Source organism: Microcaecilia unicolor, chromosome 11, assembly GCF_901765095.1.
Source record: "Microcaecilia unicolor chromosome 11, aMicUni1.1, whole genome shotgun sequence".
Classification (NCBI taxonomy): domain Eukaryota; kingdom Metazoa; phylum Chordata; class Amphibia; order Gymnophiona; family Siphonopidae; genus Microcaecilia; species Microcaecilia unicolor.
Window position 1 is genome coordinate 58818210 of NC_044041.1, and position 27196 is coordinate 58845405.

Sequence of the window (27196 nt, forward strand, 5' to 3'; positions counted from 1 at the left end):
TTGCTCAGTGGTAGCTACGCCCTTGGAAAGATTGTTCTAGATTGAGAAGAACTGATAAATCATTAATTTTTATACCTACTGCTGTTTTGAAGAAACACCAATTTACAACAAAAGAAAACCATTCTAATTAAAGTAGAGTTCAGTGAACATAAGAATAGCCATACTGGGTCAGACCAATGGTCCAACTAGCCCAGTATCCTGTTTCCAGCAGTGGCCAAGCCATGTCACAAGTACCTGGCAGAAACCCAAATAGTGGCAACATTCTGTGTTACTAATCCCAGGGCAAGCACTGCAGCTCCTTGTGACTCTGGGCAAGTCACTTAACCCTCTATTGCCTCAGGTACAAATAAGTACCTGTATATACTATGTAAACCACTTTGAATATAGTTGCAAAAAAACACAGAAAGGCGGTATATCAAGTCCCATTCCCTTTCCTTTTCCCATGTCTGTCTCAATAGCAGACTATGGACTTTTCCTCCAGGAACTTGTCCAAACCTTTTTTAAACCCAGATACGCTAACCACCATTACCACATCCTCTAGCAAAGAGTTCCACAGCTTGATTATTCATTGACTTAAAAAATATTTCCTCCTATTTGTTTTACAAGTATTTCCATGTACCTTCCTTGAGTGTCCCCTAGTCTTTGTAATTTTGGAACAAGTTAAAAAAAAAATCGATTCACTTCTACTCGTTCTACTCCACTCAGGATTTTGTAGACCTCAATCATATCTCCCCTAACCTGTCTCTTTTCCAAGCTGAAGAGTCCTAACCTCTTTAGCCTTTCCTCATATGAGAGGAGTTCCGTCTCCTTTATCATTTTCATCGCTCTTCTTTGAACTTTATCTAATTCTGCTCTATCTTTTTTGAGATATGGTGACTAGAACTGAACACAATACTCAAGGTGAGGTTGCACCATGGAGCGATACAGAGGCGTTATAGTATTTTCGGTCGTATTCACCATCCCTTTCGTAATAATTCCTAGCATCCTGTTTGCTTTTTTCGTGGCCACCACACACTGAGCAGAAGATTTCAGCGTATTATCTACAACACCCAGATCTTTTTCTTGAGCGCTGACCCCCAAGGTGGACCCTAGCATCAGGTAACTATGATTCGGATTATTCTTTCCCATGTGCATCACTTTGCATTCTTAGCATCCTGTTTGCTTTTTTGGCTACTGCCACTGCTGCCACAAATGTAGCAATTTTGCCGGAGCACTGTTTTAATTGGGCAGTGTTCTTCCACTAATTCTGTTCCTCAGCTTTCAAAATGATGTGACCCATGTCACCAGAATTTATTTATTTATTAGGATTTATTTACTGCCTTGTTGAAGAACTTCACTCAAGGCGATGTACAGTATGTTCTAATGACTGCATGTAGTGCCTAATGGAGCACTGTGTTTTATGCTGCAGGGCTCTACGTATCTTGGTAGCCTTGTAAAGCATAATGGGGGAGATGTAGGCAGATGGTGCCCCCATTTGAAAGGCCATGGGAGGAGGGGGTAAAAGAATCTCTAGTTTAGACCATGGGAGGAGAGGTACAAGAATCTCAAATTTAGGAAGGAAAATTGTATCAGTCTAGGGTTACCATATTTGTGGAGACAAAAAAAGAGGACACAAAAAATAAAAATGGTTGCTACCTTTGCTAAAGAAATATTTAATCGTAGCCTTTAGTTAATGAACACACATCAAACAGTGACTTACTTACAGTACAGCAGTAGACAATCTACTTTTCAAAAACTTCCAGATTTGAGTTTGACTGCTCTGAGCCCAAGCGTACTTATCAGAAGAGTGCATATCCCTCAAGAGCTTTGGCTGACTTCTGAGATACTGTGAAAGTCTTTACATGACATATGCTTAATGTTGTACTGCACAAACAAAATTCCTTTGACAGATTCAACCAGCAGGGGAACAGAGAGGGGATCAGCAATGCCTTTCTCTCTCTTTAGCACCCCGATTGACTAAATCAGGGGCGTAGCCACGGGCAGGCCTGGACGGGCCCAGGCCTAGCTACTTTCCCTCTAGGCCTGCCCACCCAGCATTCCCCCACATGTCACTGCCTTTTGCCTGCCCTGAAATTCTGGTCTTCCCCGCCGGTGCTGCCTCGTCCCTGCATCATTCTTTTCGTCACCCATTGCAGGGAGCGCTGCCATTCACACAGGCAGCTCCGCTCCCCTCTGCCACATCCATCTGGCCCTATGTAAACAGGAAGTGCATCAGAGAGGGCCGGATGGACGCGGCAAAGGGGAGTGGAGCTGCCTGCATGAATGAATGGCAGTGCTGCTGGTGACGGGTGAAGAAAAGAATGCTTCAGGGACCGAGGGTAGCATGCAGGGTTACAGCCCCACGTATGTTTTTCATTTTGGTTTTTTTTTCTACTGCGGTGGGACGCAGGGGTGGTGGAGAGAGAGAGGCAGGGAAGGGAAGGCCAGGGCAGAGCAGAGCATGAAAGCTCGCGATTCTTCAAGGCTGCCACAGCAGTGGCCAGGAGGAGAAGCTAGTGGTTGGGCATCAATGTCCTTGCCCCTGCCCGTGAGGGGGTGGTGGTGGAGAGAGTGAGTGAGAGGCAGGGAATGGGCTGGAGAGAGTGAGCAAGAGGCGAGGCGGGGGAGAAGAAATCCTGGATGGCTGTAGCAAGGAAGGGGGAGTGAAAGAGGAGATTCTAGATGGAAGGCAGAGACATTGGAGGGAATGGGGAAAGGAGAGACATTAAATGGAAGAAGCTAGAGAGAGGGGAGGCAATGGCAGGGAGATAGAGGGGAAGATGCTGGAGGAAAGGGGAGACATTGGATGGAAGGGGATGAACAAGAGTGATGGGAGATGCCATAAAGAGGGAGAGAGGACAAGATGCTGGATGGAAGGGGAAGGGGAGACACTGGAAGGAAAAGGGAACACAATAGAAGGGGAAGATGCTGCAGGGAAGGGGAGACACGTATGGAAGGGGATGAATGAGGGAAATGGGAGATGCTGCAAAGGGGGAGAGGGAGGAGATGCTGGATGGAAGGAGAAAGGGGAGACACTGGATGGAAACAGCGGTGGAGAGGAGAAGAATTTCACACAGGCAACGCTGAACTCTCCCGGACGGCCGTACCTGGAGCCGCAGGAGAAAAGGCAACGACAGCGAGGGATGTTGGGTTGGGGCAGGATCAGGAAGGCAGAACTAAGTGCTGGACTTGTGGGGGGAGGACGGGGGCTGGAGGGAAGGGATAGTGCTGCCGGACTTGTGGAAGGAAGGGGATTGGAGGGAAGGGAGAGAGATGCTGGATGTGGGATGAAGAGGAGGAGGGGATCTGAATGGAAGGGAGAGAGCTGATGGACATGGGAGGGAGAGGAGGAAGGAGCTGGAGAGCTGCTGGACAATGGAGGGAAGAGGAAGAAGGGACTGGAGGGAAGGGAGAGAGTTGTTGGATGTGGGAAGAGGAGGGGGAGGAGAACTGGAGGGAAGGAAGAGAACTGCTGGTACAGCACAAGGAGGGAGGGAAGGGAAACAGAGATACCAGACCAAGGAGATGAAGGAAAAGGGAACAAATACTAAACCTACAGCGTGAGGGAGGGAGGGCGGGGTGGATGGGCAGGCAGGGAATCAAGCAACCAAACCAGATGCTGGAAAGGGGAGGGAGTGAGAGAAACTGGATGGGATAGGGTCAGAGAGGGTAGAGATATATTGGCATTGGGGAGAAGCTGGACAGAGAAATATAGGGACACAGAGAAAGGGAGATACTAAACATGGAGGAAGATAGAGGTACAGAGATGGAAGAAGATGGATAGTGGACATGGAGAGAGAGTAGAAATATCACATGGACATGAGACCTTGGTGAGTGAGTTAAGAGAAGACAGAAGGATGTAGAAACCAGAGCCTGGGACCAACATGACTTGAAAAATAAAATGAGCAGACAACAAAAAGTAGAAAAAAGAATGTCAGATTTGAAATGTACATCCTGCTAGATATGGCTAGGGCCCAAGGCAGAAATTTGGGAGGGGACACAAAAGCTTACTAACAGGCTGCACCTTCTTCAGCTTCCAGCTGGACTGGGGTTCTCTCTGGCTAGGGGGCCAAACGCAGTTGCCCTAGTTGTACCTCCCCTAACACTGTCTCTTGCATGTACTATCATATTTTGCACAGTATAGGAGAAAATGCATCTCTTTGTATTTCTCTGTGCTGTGCTAAATGCAAGGTCTGGCCTCTTAGGATTTTGATTTAATTTGTTTATGTTTTGTGGTCACTTATTCTGTATTTGGCATTTGTGTTCTGTGTGTGTGCCCAAAGTATTCTGTTAGCATCAATTTTCTATGTAGTATTCTACAGCACTTTGGCTCGTTCAGTTTTCTTAATATTGATATTTTAGGGCCCCACTGCAATATTTAGGACATATTTGGGGGAAGCATGTGTGTGTTGGAGGACTGTGGCTCAGTGGAGGATGAAGAGTGCACTCTCTTGTATTTCCCCTGGCTCTCAATGTGGCCTGCAGCCACTGAGGCCAGCACTGCTACTCCCATTGAAGTTATTAGGAGTGGGGTAGGTGTACAGTAGGAGTAGGGGCGTGGGCAGGGCATGGGTGTATCAGGTGGCAGGTGTTTCTCTAGTGCCCACCCTTCCAACCTGTTGGCCCACCCAAAAATTGCCTTCTGGCTACGCCACTGGACTAAATAGCCCACAGATGGTTTCTCTCATTATTTGGATAGGTGTGTTGGTCATAGGCACATGAAAGAAAAAGAGGACATTTCCTAAAAATTAAAAGTAATCAATAAAAATAAAATAAAACATAGAAAAGAAAGTAAGATGATACCTTTTTTATTGGACTAACTGAATACATTTTTTGATTAGCTTTCAAAGGTAGCCCTTCTTCATCAGATCAGAAATAAGCAAATGTTGATAGATAACAATATATATAAGTGAAACATCAAAGTATTTCAGTGACAGTCTCACAGGATGAGGGTGGACTGGGTTAGATGAGAGACAGGGAGAGCAGGGAGGATGAGGGACAGGGAGATATGCATAGTGATGAGGGTGACAATGCAGTAGAATTTTATGGTTTATAATGGGCTAGAAAATGTCAAAATATTTAATCATTCTGACTTCAAAGGTCTTACGTTCCTGTATTGTCTTAAAGTTTCCTTTTAGTATACTCACCATAAAATCATTGATACAGTGTTCTGGTTTTGTAAAGTGCTGCTCCACCGAGGTGACATCCAGGTTGGCACTGGCATTTTTCATATGATGTCTGTGTAAATTAAATCTCTTCTTTAGCATCTGGCTTGTTTCTCCAATGTATCACCCTTTGTCACACTTTTTACATCTCTCTACTCCCTAAAAATTAAAAATCCTGGAGGACATACCTGAAAGAAGTCCAAAAACAGGACATGTCAATATGGTAACCCTATCTCAGTCTTTTCTGCCAAGTGCTCAAGAGAGAGCACAGCACTACTTAGAGACTGGGTTTTGGGTACTAACTAGTCCCTGAACACAGGAAAAAGAGCTGACAGTTTCTTTCTTATCCTAGAGTCTTAAGACAGAAAGAGAGCTCACAGAATCCAGAACTCCAGGCCTCAAGGGATTGGGTTCTGCCACTTAGTGGGCGGATTCATCTGTTTCGAATGATGGAATTCCCCAGATGGTTGTACCTGATGCAGTTGTTGCCAATCTATCTTGGTCAGGGAGATCTCAAACTGCTTAAGGTTGTGCTTAGACGCTTTTGTTGGGAGGGGGGGAAGAATGCAAAGCTCCCGTTGAATATGCTGATGGGGTCATGGGGTGAGGGTGGCCTTGGTCTACCAGATTTGAGGCGATATAACTGGGCATGCCTTTTGCGTTACTTTGGAGATTGGTTTTTGGCACAAGATGATTATACATGCAGACAATTGGAAAGCCAGTATTATGCGCCTTGTCATTTTCATTTTTTACTACAAGCCCCCTGTAAGCTGGTTCCGGCTACATTGCGCATTAGCATATTATTGACCCCTATGCGGAATCTTTGGAGAGATATGATGAGGGTGTTCAGGCAAAACAGATGGGTGTCGGATATCCTTCCCATCCGGGGGAATTTGTTGTTTCGGCCGGGCTTGGAGAATGAGGTTTTTTGGAAATGGGCGCAGCAAGGTATAACTAGGTTAGAACATGTGTTAAATGTGCAGGGTTCAATGTTAAATTTAGGAGCCCTTGGTGTGGGCTATGACATGGGGGGGTATCTATGCTTATAACCAGCTGACACATTATGTTGCTTCATTAGATAAAGTGGCTTTGGGGTCTACACATTGCCATCTCCTGCGGAAGCTTTTCCAATTGGTTCAGGGGGAGCGCCTTTCCATTTCTGGTTTACACAAGGCATTGGGAAAGTTTCTAGTTTCTAAAGATCAGGAGCACATTCAGCAGCGATGGGCAGGAGACCTGTTGAGACCACATCTTTCTTTAGATTTTAATGTTTTGACGTCTAGAATTCCTGGTCTGACGGGAAATGCAGGATTACAAAAATGTCAATATCGGATTTTGCAAAGGGCCTATCTTACAAAGGCCCAGATATTTAAGATGGGAGGGACGGCGACACCTTTGTGTGGGAAATATGGGAGAGTTCTGGGGTCTTTTTTTCATTGCCTATGGGAGTGTTATATGGTGAGGCAATTTTGGGGTTCCATTGTTCAGTACTTGGAATCCCTTCTGGGATTGAGAGCCATGTGTTCCTCTATGGGGATTTTGTTAGATAAACATTGTCATGACTCTTGGGGCTTGGTAATTAGAGGCCCCAATATCATGGAGCATAACCCTGGCGCAGCAATCACCTGAAGTCTCTATTATTTTATAAAGTCTCTTTTATTGAATAAATCACAGATAATTTACTCACAGATAGATGTTCAGGATACAGAGACTTCTTAATCTGGAGGCTGTGGGAGGTGGAGATCTGAAGAGAGGTAGTTGTATTGCAGGGGGAGGAGAAGATAGTTGAACAGGTAGAAATAGTCCAAAGCTGGGTGACTGCAATGTGCAATATCTCATTTGGAAGAAGATATTTACAGGGTAAAAAATCCAGGGCAGACTTATACGGTCTATGCCAGAGCCAGTGGTTGGGAGGCGGGGCTAGTGCTGGGCAGACTTATACGGTCTGTGCCCTGAAGAGCACAGGTACAAATCAAAGTAGGGTATACACAAAAGTAGCACACATGAGTTGTCTTGTTGGGCAGACTGGATGGACCGTGCAGGCCTTTTTCTGCCGTCATCTACTATGTTACTATGTTACTATGTTACTATGTTACAGGGATTTTCAGCCGGATAGAGCTGTCTGGAGCGAGATGGGGTCATCTCCATGCCCCTGGCTGGATGGTGTTAGCATACCTCATGGCTGAGAGGACAAAGAGGTGATGGGGCCGTTTACAGGCTCGGGGGGGGGGGGGGGAGGGTGCAGATAGAGGCCAATGGGAACAGAGCTTGCCATCGGGTGGCAAGGGGTGGTCCTAGAGATAAGAAGGAAAGGTCATACCTGGCTGACCTCTTAGGACAGAGATAGTAAGGCTGAACAGGAAATGGTAGCAGGGAGACAGAGGAGCCAAGTTTGGCAGAGAGAGAGAGGGGAGGTCCAGGCAGCCTTACAACCAGTGGTAACAACTCTTGCACAACCAAGCAAGTGTGGCTGCACTGCCTGTGAACTACATTAACCACAGTGCCTTGCTCATATATCTTTACAATGAGAGACTGCAGCAGTGAAAGTTCTTAGAAATGAGAATAACAGTAAAGACATTACTCACATTTTAGGATCACGTTATGAACTAGTGCAAGGCTGTCAGGGAACAGAACACTCCTCACCTGATATCAGTAGATATCATCATCATCATCACAATTTATTAAATCAATCGCATGCAAGGTCCATTATTAACATTCAGGTTGTCCATCGGCTGTCGTGACACCAAGCTTGAACGGACAGTCACAAACTCTGGAACAGCGTGAGTCCTTGGCCTATTGTCGTCGGACAGCAGCAAGAGGCAAACCTCCCAGGCAGGACTGGACTGACGAGCTTGGCTTGGCTGGAACAGGTTTCAGAATACTCGAACGAGTTTGGCAGGAACGGGGTCCAGGACTTTCAACGAGCCGGGTAGGCACAGGGTCTGAAACGAGAGACAGACAACAACAACACAAGAGAGAGAGAGCCTTCGAGTCTCTGGTCTTCACAGGAGGTGGCAGATCACAGTGCTCGCGCCTCTTCATGTGGAACGAGGAGCACGACTTCAGCGATGGGTCTGCAGAAATTCTTCGCTATTCCTTGTTTCCCAGTTCTGACCTCGACCTTTCTGACGTTTCCATCTTCGCTAGGGATGGCTCTGGTAACCACAGCCAAGGGCCACTCGTTGCGTTGGGCCTGGTTGTCTTTGAGTAAGACAATATCGCCTTCGTGGATGTTGCCCTTGCTGATCTGCCATTTGCTGCGGGTCTGTAGGGTCGGGAGGTACTCTTGTCTCCAGCGGCTCCAGAAGGTATTGGCCAAACTCTGGACTTGTCTCCATTGCCGTCTGCATAGGTCTCTCTCATCGAAATCCCCAGGCGGGTTTGGTGGCACACCTGTCTTTTGCGTTAGAAGTGTGGCTGGGGTCAAGATCAAGGGCGACTCTGGATCTGAGGACACTGGGATCAGAGGTCTCGCATTGATGATAGCAGATACTTCTGCCAGAAGTGTGGTCAGCACCTCATGGGTGAGGCGATTAGCCCCTGCTTCAGATAGCATAGAGTCGAGAATGCGATGAGCAATCCCAATCATGCGCTCCCAAACTCCTCCCATATGCGAAGCATGGGGGGGGGGGGGGTTGAATATCCACGTGCAGTGGTGATCGTTCAGGTACTTTTTGATAGCTGGTGCGTTGATCTTCTCTGAATGTATTTTCAGCTCTTTGCAAGCACTTATGAAGTTAGATCCACAATCAGAGCGAATCTGCTTGGCTGGGCCGCGGATTGAGAGGAACCTCCTGAGAGCGTTTATGAAGCTTGAAGTGTCCATCGACTCTATGACTTCGATGTGGACAGCGCGTATGCTCATGCATGTGAACAAAACGGCCCATCGTTTGCTGCTTGCACTTCCTCCTCTGGTTCGTCTCGAGACAACTGGCCATAGTCCAAAGATATCCAGTCCCACATAGATGAATGGTGGGTCAGTGCTCAGCCTTTCGGATGGCAGGTCTGCCATTCTTTGGTCTTGGTGTTTGCCTCGCAGTTTTCGGCACTTGACGCATCTGTGGATGGTTGCAGTGATGCACTCCTTCGCTCCGACGGTCCACACTCCTGCGGCCCTGATTGCTCCTTCAATGAAGTGTCGACCTTGGTGCTTGACCTGCTCGTGGTAATGGCGCACGAGCAGGGTGGATACCGGGTGCCGGCCTGGGGTGATCCACGGGTTCCTTTCGCTCTTGTCTATCTTGGCGTGGGTGAGGCGGCCGCCTACCCTTAGCAATCCATCCTCATCCTTGAAGGGATCTAGTTTCCAGAGGGGGCTGTCCTTTGGGATCGTCTTCCCTTTGCTGATGCACATGTACTCTGCAGCGTATGCTTCTTGTTGTACCCAACGCAAGACTACCTTCTCTGCCCGGACAAATTCTTCAACAGCCAAGGGCTTGGAACAGAGATGCCAGTGATGACACTTGCCTGTTCTTCTATCGGGGCTCTGCTGGAAAGAACGCGTGATGTGGATAAGGTGGGCTATGGCTCTTCTCAGCGTCACCCACCGTGAGAATCGGTTGAAGCGGTGCGTTCCCGGGGTGTCCTTGGGTGAGACACTCGTGGCGAGGACCTTGACTATCGGACAGACTTCGACATCATCTTCTGGGTTCACCAGTTCAAAGGAGTTTGTGGTAGTTGTAGTGGCGCTTTTTGGTTGCGTGAGGAATTTCGGCCCTGTTAGCCAAGTCGTTCGCATCAGGCGCGTTGCTGGGACAGCCCTTGTGGCATGGTCCGCTGGGTTGTGGTCGGTTGACACGCAATGCCATTGGTTAGGTCTGGTGGATTTTCGGATGCGTTCCACTCGGTTACTCACATATACATGGAATCTTCTGTTCTGGTTGTATATGTAGCCGAGTACGACCTTGCTGTCTGTGTAGAACTTGACTGAGTCTATGTGGGTATCCATCTTGCTTACAACCAGTTCGGCTATTTCTACTGCTAGGACTGCTCCGCAAAGTTCTAAGCGTGGCATGGTCTGCCCACATTGCGGAGCTAGCTTTGATTTGCTGAAGATGAATCCCGCACGGATGGCATCGCAAGCGTCTATGGTCTTCAGGTACGCCACTGCAGCTATGGCTTTCTCCGAAGCATCAGAGAAGACACAAACCTCCTTGTGGCGGGCGTTCGTGAGAGACACTGGGACATATGTCCGTGGGATGTGGAGTTCTTCAAGTGTCTTTAGGGAGTTTCTCCATGTGTCCCACTCTTGCCTTTTTCCTGGCGGCAATGGGGCATCCCATTCAGTTGAGCTTGAGGAGAGTTCGCGAAGCAGTGACCTCCCTTGGATGGTGACTGGTGCTACGAATCCTAGTGGGTCATACAGGCTATTCACCGTAGACAAGATGCCTCGTCGGGTGTACGGCTTCTCTTGCGTGCAGACTCGGAAGGTAAAGGTGTCTGTTTTTAGGTCCCAGCTTAGGCCGAGGCTGCGCTGTAGAGGAGGGGTGTCCACTCCTAGGTCCAGATCCTTCAAGTTCGTAGCGTGGTCTGCTGGAGAGAACGCTCTCATCACATTGGCGCTGTTGGATGCGATTTTGTGGAGTCTCAGATTAGCTCCCGCCAGCATCATCTGTGTCCTTTTCAAGGTCCTTTGTAGCGAGGCGAGTCGGGAGAAGGCGTAACTCCTGTTTGGGAGTCGGGCCCTGGGCTTACGGAATGGAAGGGGCGCTACCCAGCCGTTTGACTCGTCTTTCTCTAGGCCTTTGTCCATAATGTTCAGGAACTCTTTATCTTCTATAGAGAGTGCGAGTCTGTCATCGTCTTTAGTGGTCTGGAACACCGAGCTCCCCAGATGTTCTCCTAAACCTGCTGCGGAGCTGGTTTTACGGAGTGAGACGACGTTATGTTCTTTGCGTTCATGAACCTCTTTGGTAGTCAGGTGATTGGCGCACGATTCAAATAGCATGGCGTGTCCACCTTCTAAGACACTGGTGGAGAGCGCACGGATGTTCGGTCTTATCGTCCGGTTGAGGCAGACGCCGCCCACTATTGTCCATCCCAGATCGAGACGGTGCGCGTAGGGAGCACCCCGTGGGCCTCTGCGTGATTCATGGATGTCCAGGAGTTCTGGTGCGTCGCGACCCAGCAAGAGTAGGATCTCAGTGTCTGGATCCAAGGGTGTGAGTTGGTTGGCTATAGGTCTCAGATGAGGGTGACTCCACGCGACCTCTGGTGTAGGAATCTCATCCTTGTTATCTGGTATCTGGTCACATTCCATTAGTGCAGGTAGTTTTGACTTGGTGCTTCCATCTATTGCTTCTATCGTGTAGCCGCTTGCTACTCTCCCCAACACTTGTGTGACTCCTGCGCACGTTTTAATGCTATATGAGGAGTAGCTTTGCTGGATTCCAAACAGGTCGTAAAACTCTGACCTTGCCAGAGATCGGTTGCTTTGCTCATCTATGATAACATACATTTTGACTGCCTTCTCCGGCCGTCCCTCGGGATACACTTTGGCCAGGCATATCTTGGTGCAGGATCTCCCTTCGCGGCCTTTACCGCATATTCTCGTGCACTTCGGCGTGGCTTGGAGTGCCTGTGCCCCTACCTCTCCCGTCTCCTCGCCGTGATTCGCTTCGGGGTTGGGATACGTTTCGGCATCACCCGGGCGTGAAGTGTTGGCTTGCTGGCCACTGCCGCGTTCTGTATACTTGCTAGGTGCTCTGCAGTCCTTGGCGATATGGTCTGAAGAAGCCCAGCACCTGTAGCAAAGTCTGTACCTTGTGAGCAGTTCTCTACGTTCCTCCCACGGTTTCCTTAAGAACTCTCGGCACTTTCTGAGTGGGTGGGGCATCCCATGTATAGGGCATGGTTCTTTGGGATCCTCTACGTTCTCTGTGGTGAGAGAGGGGTCAGCCGGTGTAGACGTTGCGGGCGACACTCGTGTCTTGTGCACAGATATGGGTCTTCGGCCTAGTTTGGCTGTTTTCCCTTCCAGGGATTGGCTTGATTCACATGGCTCAACCATGAACCATGGATCATTTCTCCTTTTGGCTATGTTTCTTATGAACTTTGCGAAAATGTTGAAAGGGGGATATTTCCCCTGATTCTCTTCTTTGTAACGTGTGCCAACTACTGACCACTTCTCCCTTATGTCGTATGGTAACTTCCCCAGGATACTCTTGGTGCCTCGAGGTGTGTCTAGCTGGCTGAGGTTTGGAAAGCTGTTCTCGGCCTTGACTGCTTCCAGCTCGTGAAGGAGGTTTCCCAACTCTTGCAGCTTGAGGTTGTCTCTGCCGGATACCGCTGGGAATCTGTCCAACCTATTGAACAATGAATTTTCTATGGCTTCTGAGCTGCCGTAATACTCCTCGAGTCTTCCCCACATCTCTTTTAACCCCTCAGACGGGTTATTCAAGTATGAATGCTTCATCTCCTCCACACGTGCGGCTGTTCCCTTTCCCAGCCAATGTAACATCATGTTCATCTCTTGCTTGGGTGTGAGTCTCATGTCCACGATAGCGTCCTTGAAGTCTGATTTCCATGCTCCATACCGCTCAGGACGGCCGTCGAACTGGGTAAGCCCTGAGCCCCCCAGATCCTTGCGTGCCAGATATCTCACTAGTTCATCTCTGGTTGAGGTTCCGGGCTGGTCAGTCATAACCATTGCGGGCTGGCTGGTCTCGGTCTCAGTGGGAATAGGTGCAGAATATGGCCACCCTGCCATTTCTTGTTTGTACGAAGTGCGTGTAGCTGGCGCTCTTCCGAGAGACGGTGACCCAGACTCTCCTTGCCTCTGGCTGCCATATGGCACTGGAGCCCGTGGCTGGGGTGAGACATCCATTTCATCGGCTGCTCCCAGGGCATAAGCCAGCGGCGGTGCATCGAAGCTTGTACGAGTGTGTAAGCTGGTACGGTGAGGCTTGATTCCCTTGGTGTGCTGTTCTTCCGTGTTTGAGGGCTCATCTAAATCGAGCCGTTCCACTGTCCTGACAGGCAGTGGGGAGTGCGTTGACATGTAAGTTTCGGTTCTTAGAGCAGGGTCTTCAAACCCGAGGTGGTTGATTCCCTCGACCTCATCATGCTGTCCCACAGCATCTTCGCGGGAGTTAACTCTCGCCTCCAGTTCGACCAATTCTCTATTTTGCCGGAGTGCTTCTATCATGATGTCTAGCTCAGATTTTTTACGAGCATCCTCGGCCTTTCTGTGTGCTTCCTCAGCCTTTCTGTGTGCTTCCTCAGCCTCTCTGTGTGCTTCCTCAGCCTCTAGCGCAACTCGTTTTAACTTCAGGGTGGTTTCTTGTTGAATGAGGGCCTTCACTTGGGAGGTCACCTCGCTGATTTTCGACTGGTTGGAGCGATATTATTTTGCTGTTATTCAGATGCTTTTGTTTTCAATTCATTGTGACTTGAGCTTTTTTGGCTGTTTATTCTGTTGAATCATCAGTAAAAATTGTTGAAACTTAAAGGAAAAGAAGAAAAATACTTCATCTGTGGTGTGAGGCCGAGAGAGAAGTCCCAGGCTGTGGGAAGTGAAATTTTTGAGTGCTGAAAACATGTCTGAGCAGGGTCAGAGTGGTTGGACAATCCAGTTCAAGTCAAGTGTTCTGCAGGACTGTAAGAGAAAGATGATCTAGAGCCAGTGGGGTAGCAGCAATGTTACTAACCAGGCTGAAGGAGCCACAGGCAAGAGGAAGAACGAGTGGGAGGATACCTGTTCAGATGTATCCTGTGAGTTCAAAGAAATGCTGTAAACTGGGTTAAGGAGATGCTTTGATATGTCTTACAGGCCAGACCCTGAAATTCCTGGATGTGAGTGGAGGAATGCAGAGATTATAGATCTTGCAAGTCAGCGGTACAGGCCAATCGAAACCGGCCCATAATCCGTGCTCAGCCTTGTTTCGGTTTCAGATGAAAATATCTGTGCATTTAGCTGGAACCAAAACTGTGTGCAGCCCCCCCCCTCTCTCTCTCCCCCTCCCCCCTCCCGACCAAACAGAACCCCCATCCTGATCCCACCAACTGGCGGTAGCCTCCCTCCTGAACTCAACTCGCCAGCAGCAGCCCCCCTCACAAACCCACATCACCTCCCGGCGGCAGCCCCTTCACGAACCCACACCCCCTCCCGGCAAGCAGACCCCTCATGAACCCCCCCACCCTCAGCAGCACCTCCCTCCTGGGTCTACCATGTCATTGGTGGGTGTAGGAGCGATTTCCACTTGCTCCTGCGCATGGCTGGCTCCTCCTTCACAATGGCTTCTGAGACTGCTGCTGGAGATCGTGGCAGCCATCTTGAGATTTGAACTGACTTGCGCAGGAGAGCTCCAGTAAACCCTGCAAAACCCAAACATATTACATACTGTTATAGAAAACCTGTCATAGTAACAGAAATAGAAACACAGATACAAGATATCAGAGATACATACTTCTCAAAGCTGACATATTACAATTAATAAATTCAGAACAAATGTTTTCTTTTTTTATTTATTTTTATAAATATTCACAATAATTCAAGAAAACTCTTGATATAAAAGATAGTGGGACATAGGTAATATAAATTCAAATTATGCAAATATCCATATAACAAGAAACATATTATTTCCTCCCTCTAATCTCAAGTCCACAATTTACGAGAGAGTAAAAGGTACAATTCCATGTAATATATGTTCCACTAATTAAAGTACAAAAATGAGGAGAAACTTAGTGCCTTATCTATAATAATTACGAAGTCGATGATGATAATATTGCTGGCTACAGGTTAGGAGTTATGGCAACCTTCGAGTCTAGAAAAGAACTTAAATGAATAGGATCATAAAAAATACTGTATATTTAACTGAATTGACTTTCAATACGCATTTGCAAGGAAAATTAAGCCAAAATAAACCGCCCAATTGTAATACCCAGGGACGAAGTTTTAAGAATAATTGATGCCTCTTTTGAGTTGCGCTTGCAATGTCAGGAAATATTCTAATCTTATTATTCATAAAGAGTTCATCCTTGTGATGAAAAAATTGTCTCAGGATCCAATCCCGGTCCGTTTCCAAAACAAAAGTCACTATTAAGGTTGCTGGTGAAGTACCCATCTCATCATCTTGGATTATTTGTGTAAGGTTCAATATATCAAATGAAACTTCTGCTTCTTGTTCTGCTTGATTAAAATTTTCTTTTTTTCCCCCCTTGTTTATGGTGGCAGGTAATATATCTTAGAAACTGGTGGATAAGCCTGGTCTGGAATCTTCAGTATTTCTGTTAAATATTTCTTAAAGGTTATTAAAGGAGCAATAGATGTAATTTTAGGAAAATTAATCAACCTTAGAGTTTTAGCTCTTAGTTGATTCTCTAAATTTTCAGTTTTATAATGTAGTAACTTATTTTCCTTAATCAAGTTGAGCTGAATTTATTGAAGAGATACAGTACAGCCTGTATCTGAGGGATGATTGCTGCTGCTAGGTTCTGAGTGGAGCAGGGCGGGGATAAGGAAGCTGGAGGCTGCGTTGAGGTTTTTTGTCTCCCTCCTCCCTCTGCCTGTGTCACCGTGAGCTGCATTGCTGTCCCAGACCTGGCAGAAATAATCCGCATCATCCTCTGTCAGCACCCTCGAGATGGTTAAAGTGGCAGTATTACCAGAGTTAGAGCCCATGAATCGATCTGGGATCCCTGACGGTCTGCTGCTATCATCATATATAAGCAGTTGAGGGGCAGTGCCCTGCTTCTGCTGGTACCAGTGCACATTCTTGCCACCGATATTACTCCCTTCGCAGGTTAATCTAACGACTTCAGCAGGGGACACTCTTACCGAGGCCGGCTGAGTCAACACATACCCAGCAACAGAACCTGAAAAATGATGAAAGAAAAATGAACACAAGCAATAAGAATGGGATAAGAATATATCAGATAGCTGCTGTTTCCTTAAAACCCTGCTCCTTACATTCACAACAAGTGAAGAGTGTGAGGAGAAGAGCCCAAGACATGGTGCAGGAGGGAACAGCAGACCTCAGCTTTCAGCTACAAACAGATTTCTGGGGGGAAGATACTGTAATTCCCTCTTATACCCCTGCAGAAACATGACACTGCCCCTTTATGCAAATCTGCCCTTTTCTCGTTGGCTATTACTGCTACAAGCCCAACGGTACTCACTTTTCATTGGCTGCCAGTACTGCAGGCTTCTCCCCCTTCTCCTGTTAAAGACGAAGACTGATTTTCAGAATCTGGATAGCTTATTGTTCACCCAGGACAGGAGGAAGGATCACCGTGATTCAGCAATTCATCTCTGCCTCGTTAATCACATTGAAGTTTGATTTTTCTGGAAGAAGTTTCCTACTGTCTAAAAAAGAATGTCCAAAAAAGAAGCAGGAAGACACCCTCTACAGAAATCTAAACACAGAAGCCAAAGCAGGAGTAGAGGATGACACAATGACCATATCCACCAGGAAGATATAGTTCAAAGTGAATTTATTAAAGCACCAAAACAAGAGGACCCGACATGGGCCATGTTTCGGCGGACACAGCCGCCTGCCTCAGGGGGGTCACTATCAGGGCCGCCGGGGCCGGGCCTGGGACAAGGCCACCCCCGGCCCCCCCACCTGAGGTCACCGCCAACCTGAAGTCGCTGGGCCCCCCCCTCCACCCTCTACCGGGCCCGGAACTAACCTTAAGCCTCCTTCTTTCACTTCGCACAAGCAGCAGCAGGGCAGACCTCTCCTCTTTCCTTCTGTGCCCCGCCCTCGCGGATGTTACGTCAGGCGAAGGCGGGACACGGAAGGAAGGAGTGGCCTGCCCTGCTGCTGCTTGCGCGAAGTGAAAGAAGGAGACTTAAGGTTAGTTCCAGAGCGAGGGCAGGCCACACTGCAGCGGCGGCGCCGGACCCCCCCCTGGAGGCCCGGGCCCGGGGACTTTTGTCACCCCTGTCCCCCCCTCTCGGCGGCCCTGGTCACTATGCACAACGTAGGGCAGCGAGACAACTAAGAGCCACTTTAAGATGTGTCCATTTTGTTTACTTCAACTGGTTTTAACCTTCAGATTCCAGGCTGGGATGAGCCCTACCAGCTCACTCACATGAAGGTGTGCATTATCTCAGTTCCAGTGCCAAAATGAAGAGTCAATCGCCTCTAGTGTTACATAGAAGCATAGAAAATGATTGCAGCTAAAGACCATATGGCCCATCCATACCATCTACTATCCCGTCCTCGCCTTTAGAGATCATATATATTTATCCTTAGCGTTCTTTAATTCAGATACAGAGTTCATCTCCACTACCTCCACCAGGAGGCTGTTCCACACATCCACCACTGTTTCCGTAAAGAAGTATTTCATTAGATTACTCCTGAGTCTATTCCCTTTCACATTCATCCTATGCTCCCCTCATTCCAGATATTCCTTTCAATTAAAAGAGATTTATTTCCTGTGCATTTATACCATAGAGGTATTTAAATACCTATACCATACCTCTCCTATCTTTCTTCCAAAGTATACATAATGAGAACTTTAAATCTGTCCCCATACATTTTAATCACCACCCTCTGGACTGACTCCATCCTGTTTTTATCTTTATGAAGGTACAGTCTCCAGAATTGTTCACAGCAGTTTAAATGAGGTCTCTCACCAGAGACTTTGTACAGAGGCATAATCATACTGCCGGCCTTTCCTCTCCCTATGCATCCAAGCATCATTCTGGCTGTAACAGTTAAGTTTCTAATCTAGAAGAAAGTTTCAGTTAAAATCTATGGGGAAAAGGGTTGTACACTATGGAACAGGGGCGTAGCTACGGGTGGGCCTGGGTGGGCCCAGGCCCACCCAATTTCAGTCCAGGCCCGCCCAGCGCCAGCGCCAGCTCCCATTGCCGGCCACTGCTGCTTTTCCTGATGAGCAGCAGTGGCCGGCTCTACAAAAAGAAGAAGCGCTCAGCTGACTGAGCTGAGCGCCAACGCGTCGCTAAGGACGAGAAAAAAATGTTTAAAAAAAAAACGCGGCACTGCAGGCAGCCTCGAAGCATTGGCTGCTGGCTCTGCAGGCTCCTCCCGTCTCTTACATCACTGCCCCTGTAGCGAAGCAGGGGCAGTGACGTAAGAGACAGAAGGAGCCTGCAGTCTGCAGAGCCAGCAGCCAATGCTTCGAGGCTGCCTGCAGTGCCGCGTTTTTTTAAAAACATTTTTTCTCGTCGGGTTAGCGACGCGTTGGCGCTCAGCTCAGTCAGCTGAGCGCTTCTTTTTGTAGCGCCGGCCCTGCTGCTCATCAGGAAAAGCAGCAGTGGCCAGCAATGGGAGCTGGCGCTGGTGGGCCTGAATGGGAGAGGGAAAATGGATGGCAGGATGGGGAGAAAGAGGAAAAATGGAAGGATGGGGAGAGAAAGAGGGAAAACAGATGGGAGGATGGCAGAGAAAGAGGGAAAATGGAAGGATGGGGAGAGAAAGAGGGAAAACAGATGGGAGGATGGCAGAGAAAGAGGGAAAATGGAAGGATGGGGAGAGAAAGAGGGAAAACAGATGGGAGGATGGCAGAGAAAGAGGGAAAATGGAAGGATGGGGAGAGAAAGAGGGAAAATAGAAGGATGGGGAGAGAAAGAGGGAAAACAGATGGGAGGATGGCAGAGAAAGAGGGAAAATGGAAGGATGGGGAGAGAAAGAGGGAAAACGGGAGGATGGCAGAGAAAGAGGGAAAATGGAAGGATGGGGAGAGAAAGAGGGAAAACAGATGGGAGGATGGCAGAGAAAGAGGGAAAATGGAAGGATGTGGAGAGAAAGAGGGAAAACAGATGGGAGGATGGCAGAGAAAGAGGGAAAATGGAAGGATGGGGAGAGAAAGAGGGAAAACAGATGGGAGGATGGCAGAGAAAGAGGGAAAATGGAAGGATGGGGAGAGAAAGAGGGAAAACAGATGGCAGGATGGGGAGAAAGAGGGAAAAAGGAAGGATGGGGAGAGAAAGAGGGAAAACAGATGGGAGGATGGGGAGAAAGAGGGAAAAAGGAAGGATGGGGAAAGAAAGAGGGAAAACAGATGGGAGGATGGCAGAGAAAGAGGGAAAACAGAAGGATGGGGAGAGAAAGAGGGAAAACAGATGGGAGGATGGCAGAGAAAGAGGGGAAACGGAAGGATGGGGAGAGAAAGAGGGAAAACATGGCAGGATGGGGAGAAAGAGGGAAAATGAAAGGATAGGGAGAGAAAGAGGGAAACAGATGGGAGGATGGCAGAGAAAGAGGGGAAACAGAAGGATGGGGAGAGAAAGAGGGAAACAGATGGGAGGATGGCAGAGAAAGGGGGAAAATGGAAGGATGGCGAGAGAAAGAGGGAAAACAGATGGGAGGATGGCAGAGAAAGAGGGAAAATGGAAGGATGGGGAGAGAAAGAGGGAAACAGATGGGAGGATGGCAGAGAAAGGGGGAAAATGGAAGGATGGCGAGAGAAAGAGGGAAAACAGATGGGAGGATGGCAGAGAAAGAGGGAAAATGGAAGGATGGGGAGAGAAAGAGGGAAAACAGATGGCAGAGAAAGGGGAAAATGGAAGGATGGGGAGAGAAAGAGGGAAGACGCTGGATGGAAGGGTAGGGAGAAAGAGGTGACACTGGATGGAAGGATGCAGAAAGAAAGAGGGTAGACTATTGGAAGGATGGGGAGAGAGAGGGGAGACACTGGAAGGATGGGGAGAGAAAGAGGAGAGGCTGCATGGAAAGGGGGAGTAGTGAAAGATTGGAGAATAAGAGGAAGGGGCATGGGGAGAACAAGGGTGAGAAAAAGATGAAAAGCCATAAGTAGATGAAGGAAATTAAAGAATGGATAGTAAGAATGAATTAAATCTGGACACAGAGAGAGGCAGAAAAATATTGAAGAAAGCAAAGAAAAAGGAGAGAAAAATGACAAATGGCCAGGAAACCCTGGCAGAAGAGTTAAGCGAAAACGAAGGAAAGCAGAATCTAGAGACTGGGAGCAACACAATGAGAAAAAGTAAATGGCCATACAACAAAGGTAAAGAAAATAATTTTATTTTTAATTTAGGATAAAGTAATATGGTGTTAATAAAGTTTCAGAGACCAATACTTCCTTCCTTAGGTCAGGAGAGGATACCGTAACAGCATTATACTGACCTGAGGCAGGAGGTTTTGGCCTCTGAAAGCTCACTGAAAAGGATTAGGCTATTAAATAAATTGTCTGAAATCTGATGCACTGAAAAGCAGCACTTTACCCTGTGTGACAAATGCATCTGAGTGTGACTACATTTTGCTGGGGGGGGGGGGGGGGGGGGGTAGAGAGAAAATTTTGTGCCCACCCACTTTGGGTTCAGGCCCACCCAAAATTGGCAGTCTGGCTACGCCACTGCTATGGAAACTAGTTAATAAAGCTTCTCTCTCTCTTTCTCTCTTTTTTTAAATGAAGATTGAACAAGGCACTACTGTGCCTTCTGTTAATGCTGTAGGCTGTGGCAGAAAGTTCAAGTTGTAAAACTACGGGGGAAAGGATATGGAGACTAGTTAATAAAATTTGCTTTTTAAAATTCTAACAGTCTTTATCAATAAACCTGTAATTCCTCTTTTAAACCCCAATCTTTAAATCACCAAAGCACAGAGCAAAAGAATGTTCACTTACCCAGAAAAATGTCCTCTTCTCTCAGAACTTCGCAGAAAGGAAAAACAGAAGTGCACTGCCCTCTAGTGTCTGAAGTGAAAGGGGTCATAGAGCCACAGCTTTATTTAATGTCTATGTAGAAAGGGTCATAGATGTCCAGTCCCTTGTGTTGTTTACTGTAAAGGGGGTCAAAGTGCGCTGGGGGGCAATTCTATAAAGTGCACCACAATTCTATAACGGCATCTGAGTGTCCAGATTCCATTATGGAATACTAGTGTAGGGTAGTATTTATACGCTAACATTTAAGAATGTACATTTACACCATGTCCATACCAGGTGTAAATGCATGCACATAAATGTAGCACTTTAGTGCATAAGTGCAAGTCTTCTATAACCTATGCACATAAATGTTTGACATGCCCATGCACCTCCCAGTGGCTTATTTAAAATAGCTGTGCCTGTTGCATACACCCGGGAGGGAGTGGAAAACATGAAAAAGGATCTGCGGAAGCTAGAAGAATGGCCTAAGGTTTGGCAATTAAAATTCAATACGAAGAAATGCAAAGTGATGCACTTAGGGAGTAGAAATCCACGGGAGATGTATGTGTTAGGCCGTGAGAGTCTGATAGGTACGGACGGGGAGAGGGATCTGAGAGTATCTGAGGATCTGAAGGCGACGAAACAGTGTGACAAGGCGGTGGCCGTAAGTAGAAGGTTGCTAGGCTGTATAGAGAGGGGAGTGACCAGCAGAAGAAAAGAGGTTTTAATGCCCCTGTATAAGTCGTTAGTGAGGCCCCACCTGGAGTATTGTGTTCAGTTCTGGAGGCCGTATCTCGCTAAGGATGTAAAAAAATTGAAGCGGTGCAAAGAAAAGCTACGAGAATGGTATGGGATTTGTGTTACAAGATGTATGAGAAGAGACTTGCTGACCTGAACATGTATACCCTGGAGGAAAGGAGAAACAGGGGTGATATGATACAGACGTCCAAATATCTGCGAGGTATTAATCCGCAAACAAACCTTTACCGGAGATGGGAAGGCGGTAGAACTAGAGGGCATGATATGAGATTGAAGGGGGGCAGACTCAAGAAAAATGTCAGGAAGTATTTTTTCATGGAGAGAGTGGTGGATGCTTGGAATGCTCTCCCAAGGGAAGTGGTGGAGAGGAAAACGGTAACGGAATTCAAACATGCATGGGATAAACATAAAGGAATCCTGTTCCGAGGGAATGGATCCTCAGAAGCTTAGCTGAGATTGGGTGGCAGAGCCGGTGGTGGGAGGCGGGGCTGGTGGTTGGGAGGCAGGGATAGTGCTGGGCAGACATACGGTCTGTGCCCTGAAAATGACAGATACAAATCAAGGTAAGGTATACACAAAAAATAGCACATATGAGTTTATCTTGTTGGGCAGACTGGATGGACCGTGCAGGTCTTTTTCTGCCGTTATCTACTATGTTACTATCAGGCTTATTTTCGAAAGTGATCGCCGGCCATCTTCCGTCATAAATCGGGAGATGGCCGGTGATCTCGGAAAAGCGGCGAAATCGGTATAATTGAAAGCTGCTTTTTTGACAGCATCACTGCTTTCCCGTTGCCTCGCCGGTGAAAGTTCAAAGGGGCGTGTCACTGGCGAAGCAAAGGCGGGACATGGGCGGTCATGGGCATGGCTACCAGATGGCTGGCTTTCACGGATAATGGAAAAAAAAGCGGCGTTAAGCAGTATTTCGCCGGCTTTACTTGGTCCTTTTATTTTCACGACCAAGCCTCAAAAAGGTGCCCCAACTGACCAGATGACCACTGGAGGGAATGGGGGATGACGTCCCCGTAGTCCCCCAGTGGTCACCAACCCCCTCCCACATGAAAAAAATAAAAATAAAGCACTTTTTTGCCAGCCTGTATGCCAGCCTCAAATGTCATACCCAGGTACCTTGGAGACAAACAAAGCAGATTAATCAGTGATATGGTTCAAAACTTTATTTTCAGAGATTCGCCCGACACAGACTGTGTTTCGCCCACAAGGGCTGCGTCAGGGGCTCTACAAAAGCAAATAAAATCAAATACAATTAAAAACATATATATTTGTATAATACTATATCATAAAAGTTAATAATGAAAAAGAAACCATATCAGATATATAAAATCAATCAAACACTTGGAAGGAGAAATCAAATATCGTCGAGGAAATAAACATAAATACTTGCATAAGCCTATGTTTACAAACATACAAATTTGAGTAACACAAATAAGACATAACCATTAATTCTCTGTTATGCATATGATAATAATCTGAAATAGAGATAACTGATTTAGATAGCATAAAAACAATAGTCCAAACATTAATTAGCATAATGAAATATCATTTATACTTACATATATAAAGAATCAGACTCACAACAATTATAACAAAATACCTCATACAATTTTTTCACTCAATAAAACTCACAAAAAAAAAAAAAAATATATATATATGGCGATATATATTTATAATACATTTAAAATGTCAATTATAATTATATATATACAAAAAAGGTAAAATAAAATATTAAAAGGACCAAAATAAATCATATCATTCAACAAGACAACGGCCACACAGAAAAGATTCTATGGCAATACTTATTTAAAATGTCATTTGTTATCAGTTATCTCTTTCAGAAAGGAATGGCATATATGTTGGATGAATACCTTAATATGAGAAGTCTATTACTATAATGTTACTTGAAAACATACATAATCAAAATAATAAAAACACAGATAACTCACAATAGTCCAAGCAGGACATGAGATTGAAACGTAAAAAACCAGCAGCGTGCGTTCCTCAATCAAGATGAGGACACTGCAAACAAATTGCGAAAAGTGAGAGAAAAAAAAAAAAAAAAGAAAGAAAGAAGAACTTTCCATATGCTACTTGGAGACTTAAATTTTTATATATTAAAAGTTAAATCTTCCTTTAATAATGATAATAAATCACCATAGCTGTTATCATAACACGAACAGGCTATATACATAAAGCTCTCAGTCTCTACACTTGCCTTAAGGAACCATTACTTGCTACAAAGAACTAACTATCAACAGTCCACCATAGAAAGCAAAGTGAAACTGAACTGAAAACATGGGATAAATCCAGAGCTGGCAAGTGCGCACAAACACCTACTCTGCTTGATTGCTCAGCTATAAACCACTCAGGGAGTAGCGTCTTTTAAACAAAAGTCAAGAAATCACCAAAGATGTAAAGGAACTAAAACCAATATGTAACATACCTCCAAAAATAATGCAGAAAATATTTATATGTATATAAAGATATGATAAATAACAATATTATAAAATTTTTACAACATTTATAAATATCAAACTATACAAAGGTTTTTTTTTTTTTTTTTTTTAAGAACTCCAACCAAACCTCTCAAACTCTACACATGCCTAAATTGGGCATTAATTGCTGCAAAAAGCAACAGTCCACTACGGAAATCAAAGTGAAACTGAACTGAAAGCATGGAAAACTCAGAGCTGACAAGTATACACAAACACCTACTCTGCTTGATTGCTCAGCTGTTGTAAACCACAAAGGAAGTGGCGTCTTTTAAAACAGAAGTCTTAAAACACCAAAATTGTTAAATGTCACAACCACTGCCAAATAAAACTGAGCCTCAGTCCCTACTAACAGTCTTAATATTTAAGATGGAATAAAACCCTAGCACTTGTAGAAACGTCTAAATAACAGAAGTAATCTGAGTTTAAGGATTACTTCTTCCTCAGGGGGAGACTATACAGACGGACTATTTGACAGCATAGACAGTGAAAGCAGCCATTTCACAAACACACAAAAAGACCACCTAAACCATCATCTTCCATGTATAAAAGTTGACAATTAAATGTTGAAATGGTGATTTTCAGTACTTTAAACCCCTAGTGCACAAGACAGTTTCATACAAGGCACCACAGACGACCTGAATAAATTAAAATATAACAAGCAGTTACTACCTAGCATTCTCCTGGTCACAATGGATGTAGATTCACTACATGGCAATATTCCCCATGCAGATAGCATAACTGCATATGACAGATTTCTAAAGGCATCTACCCTGGGTCACCAATACACACACCCCAGTCTACCTTAAAGTTGTCTTTTGCTGGCAATGATGCACATTGACCACCTGCAGCTAGTCCTGCAGCCTTCCCTTTGATGCATCCCATGACCATGGAAATAGGAAGCTGGATCAGAGAAAGCCATAATGTGTCACAGGGAAGGCTCCAGGGCCAGTCACAAGTAGTCTATGTGCCAGTGAAAGACAAGCTTAAGGTAAACTGGGGGAGTGGAGAAGAGGTTGAGAGAGAGGGGGAGAAGCCAGGCTGCAGGCTGGGGTAGGGGAATGCAGAGAGAGATGCTGGACCATAGTCAGGGAGAGTGGAGTGAGAGTTGCCTGACCCAGGGACAAAGGGGAGGGAGGGAAGACAGAAGGATAGATGGGCCCAGGGATGGAGGGGAGGAAGAGAAAAGAGGAGAGATGTTGCACCTATGGACAGAAGGGAGAATGGGGGATATACTGGACAACAGGAGGGATGAGAGGGATATATTTTAGATCTGGGGTGGAAAGGATGAAGGGAGAGATGCTGGACAATAGGAAGGAGGGAGGGAAGAGAAATGGAGAGATGTTGGGCCACTGGGGCTGGGAAGGATGGAAGAGAGAAATGCTGGGCCATGGGGGAGCAGGAAAGAGAGGGAAAAATGCTGGATCGGTGTGGGGGGGAGAGCATAAAGAAGAAAGAGATGGGACAGGGAGGTGCAGGGTGGTAGAAGGGAAGGGACAGGGAGATGTCAAGCTATAGGAGTAGAGGAAGAGAGAGGAGAGAGGGGGAGGAGATACTGGCAATATGAGGGTGGAGAGACAGAGAGATGCTGGGAAAGGTGGAGCCATGTGGGAGAGACCATGGGGAGTTGTCAAGGAGATAAGTGAGTCAGTGATCACAGAGGGTGAAAATGTGACAGTGAGTAGTAGATGAAAGATAGAAGGGAACAGGAGGTTAGAGAAAGAGTGAGATGGAAAATGGCAGAGTTAGGGGGTGAGAGAAGAAGTTGGAAACTTGATAGGTGGGGAAAAAAGAAGGGTGAGGAAAAGGGTGAAATTTGAGTAGCTAGGTAGAAAAGAACTAAAAGGGAAAGATCAATGTATCAGAAACAGGTGTAGTGGGAACGGAATAAGACAGGAGAAATGACAAATGGACAGCATTCACTGGAAAGAGAGTTGGCAGAAAACAGACAGGAAAGCAGACAAGAGAAACTGGGACCAATGATAGAAAAAAATGTCCAGACAACAAAGGTAGAAATTTTTTTTATTTTTTATTAACTGGAATATGTTAATTTTGGGAAATGTGCATTGTGGATATCTTTGAATTGTGTTCAGTACATGAGGAAATGCACTTATGTTTTTATTTCTCCAGTATTGTAGTATATACTGAGTTTGACTTCTTGGGGTTCCCAATTCAAGTTTTCATATTTCTATTTCTAATTTCTGATCCCTTTTTCTGTATTTGGTGAAGGGCTATCTGTGTTTTGCATTTGACTGAAGTACGGTATTCTGTTTGTATGTAGTTTCTCCTTAGACATCTGTATCTGTCCCACTTGTTCTGTGTAGTAGGTGTATTGATAGTTTAGGGCAGTGATGGGCAACCTTTTGAGCTTGATGTGTCAAAATTCGCCAAAAAACCGAGCATAACTCGGGTGGTGTGTCACTTCGAGAAAAATCACTGCTACTAGGACCGCCCCCGGGCCCCCCTACCCGAGATCGCTGCCCCCTACCCGAGGTCGCTGGGCCCCCCCCTCCACCCGCTACCGGGCCCAGAACTAACCTTAAAGCCTCCTTTCACGTCGCAGCAAGCAGCAGCAGGGCAGACCTCTCCTCCTTCCTTCTGTGCTCCGCCCTCGCGGACGTTACGTCAGGCAAGGGCGGGACACGGAAGGAAGGAGTGGCCTGCCCTGCTGCTGCTTGCTGCGACGTGAAAGGAGGCTTTAAGGTTAGTTTCCGGGAGCGAGGAGGGAGGGCGGACCCAGTGCATTTTTTGTAGAAAAAAAGGTGCTGGTACTCATTATGGGTGGGGTCACCACATATGGCTCCACCCCTATGATAGCCACACCCACATTAGCCACACCCCTTATATCAGCCATGGCGCATATAAACAAACATCATTGAAAATATACTAGTATAGGAGAAAAACAATAACTTGTGATTTTTTTTTCATTATAAATCATTTCTGTAAGATGTTACAGCTCCAGTATACCCAGTGCAAAATAAGACAACAGATGTAAATTCTGAAATTGGACAAATTCCAAACACTAAAATGATAATAAAATAATTTTTTTCTACCTTTGTTGTCTGGTGACTGTTTTCTATCCATACTGGTCCAAGTGTCTGATTCTGCTGCTCTCTATCTGTTCTCTTAACTCCGTTTCCAGGGCTTTCTTTCCATTTATTTCTTTACTTTCCTCTTTTCTTCTTCCATGTCCAGCATTTCTCCTCTCTC

General features: G+C 46.3%; 1 long non-coding RNA gene and 2 gene segments (V, D, J or C); 1 reads left to right on the forward strand and 2 right to left on the reverse strand.

The window, feature by feature from the left end:
• LOC115480424 overlaps positions 1 to 16140 on the reverse strand; it is a 57816-nt gene extending 41676 nt beyond the window's left edge.
• Positions 1 to 27196, reverse strand: part of LOC115480422 — a 189986-nt gene that overhangs the window by 48498 nt on the left and 114292 nt on the right.
• Positions 5169 to 15745, forward strand: LOC115480425. Its single transcript, XR_003943821.1, has 4 exons — positions 5169 to 5178; positions 8698 to 8703; positions 12042 to 12046; positions 15666 to 15745. It is a non-coding gene; the product is annotated as an uncharacterized LOC115480425 (long non-coding RNA).